The sequence below is a fragment of the Gossypium hirsutum genome, chromosome D06, assembly GCF_007990345.1.
Source record: "Gossypium hirsutum isolate 1008001.06 chromosome D06, Gossypium_hirsutum_v2.1, whole genome shotgun sequence".
NCBI lineage: Eukaryota > Viridiplantae > Streptophyta > Magnoliopsida > Malvales > Malvaceae > Gossypium > Gossypium hirsutum.
In genome coordinates this window covers 10654350-10655655 of record NC_053442.1, presented here as the reverse complement: position 1 = coordinate 10655655, position 1306 = coordinate 10654350, and the positions used below count along the sequence as shown (strand labels likewise).

The 1306-nt window shown below is 37.6% G+C and overlaps 1 non-coding gene across 1 annotated transcript; it reads right to left on the bottom strand.

The window, feature by feature from the left end:
* Positions 1–311: 311 nt before the first annotated feature.
* Positions 312–418, bottom strand: LOC121218848 (small nucleolar RNA R71). The gene has a single exon (XR_005915324.1). It is a non-coding gene; the product is annotated as a small nucleolar RNA R71 (small nucleolar RNA).
* Between the last annotated feature and the right edge of the window lie 888 nt (positions 419–1306).

Genomic DNA, 1306 nt, shown 5'->3' with positions numbered 1-1306 from the left:
CAAACATGCATATGGCTCAAAATGAGAGAACTCTAAGAGACTATGCCTTACCAAGTCTAGACATGGTTCAGAAAAGTATAGCGAGGCTGGCGATTACAACTAATAATTTTGAGTTCAAACCGATGATGATACAAATGATCAAAAATAATCTGCAATTTAGGGGCACCATGACAAATGATCCACCATAACAGAGGATCCATCGAAAATAATGCCTTTTTTTGTTAGACTTGCAGGCTCCAGGATCCATCATGACTTAGGATGAACTTGCTAAAATTTTTTTACAAAAGTTTTTCCTGATTAGTAAAACAGTCCAACTAATAAGAGAGATTGTTGTCTTTAGACAGATGGAAGGAGAAAGCTTTTATGAAGTGTGGAAACGCTTCAAAATGATGATTCAAAAATTCTCTCACCACGGATTTCTTAAGTGGATGAGATTACAGATATTTTATAATGGGTTGGATGCAAACGCAAGATCTGGATTAGATGGAGCAGCAAGAGGAGCGCTTATTAATAGGACGTACGAGGATGTGTAAGAAATTATTGAAAATATGGCATTAAACTCCTGTCAGTGGCCAACTGAACAATTAACATATGGCTAAAAACCCGCTAAGGTCAAAGCTATTAAAGAGGATGATAAGTATTAGCAAATAGTAGATAGACTCAACTGTATTGAATCTGATTCTACACAGTCTATGCATGGAGGAGACAAACCACTCCTTCATTTTATCAATAATCCTATTGAGGATATAAATTACATCAGAAACAGGGGTGGAAACCCTTATTCAAATACATACAATCTCGGCTAGAGAGATCACCAAAATTTGAGATAGGGAGGAAATTAAGGAGGACGTAACAATCAAATCAAGTTAAAAAATACTAATTACCAACCTCCTTACTTGCAAAAACCTTAGGGTAGAACCAACCCCAGTGGCGATACTGCTTGCAGTCAACGTCTAGATAGAATTGAGGGAGAGATACAGTTAATGAAAATAGTTGTGAAATAGATGCAATCTAAGTGCACTAACTCAACAAGAACATTGACTAAGCTTGTAGATCAAAGGAGACAATTGGTGAGCATGATGGGCGACATTAAAAGAAAAGTTGGCACATGTATCCCTAGCAATACAAAGGATAATCCACGAAGGGAAGGTAAAGAGCATGTTAAAGCTATAGCACTCTGATAGGGCAAGGTACTGAGTAGCCCAGAAATACCTACCCAGAGGAAACTATGGATAATACTAATGAATCTCAAAAAAATTCCCTAGAAGTGGAAGACGAGCCTGAACTAAGGGAGGAGAATGCGTCA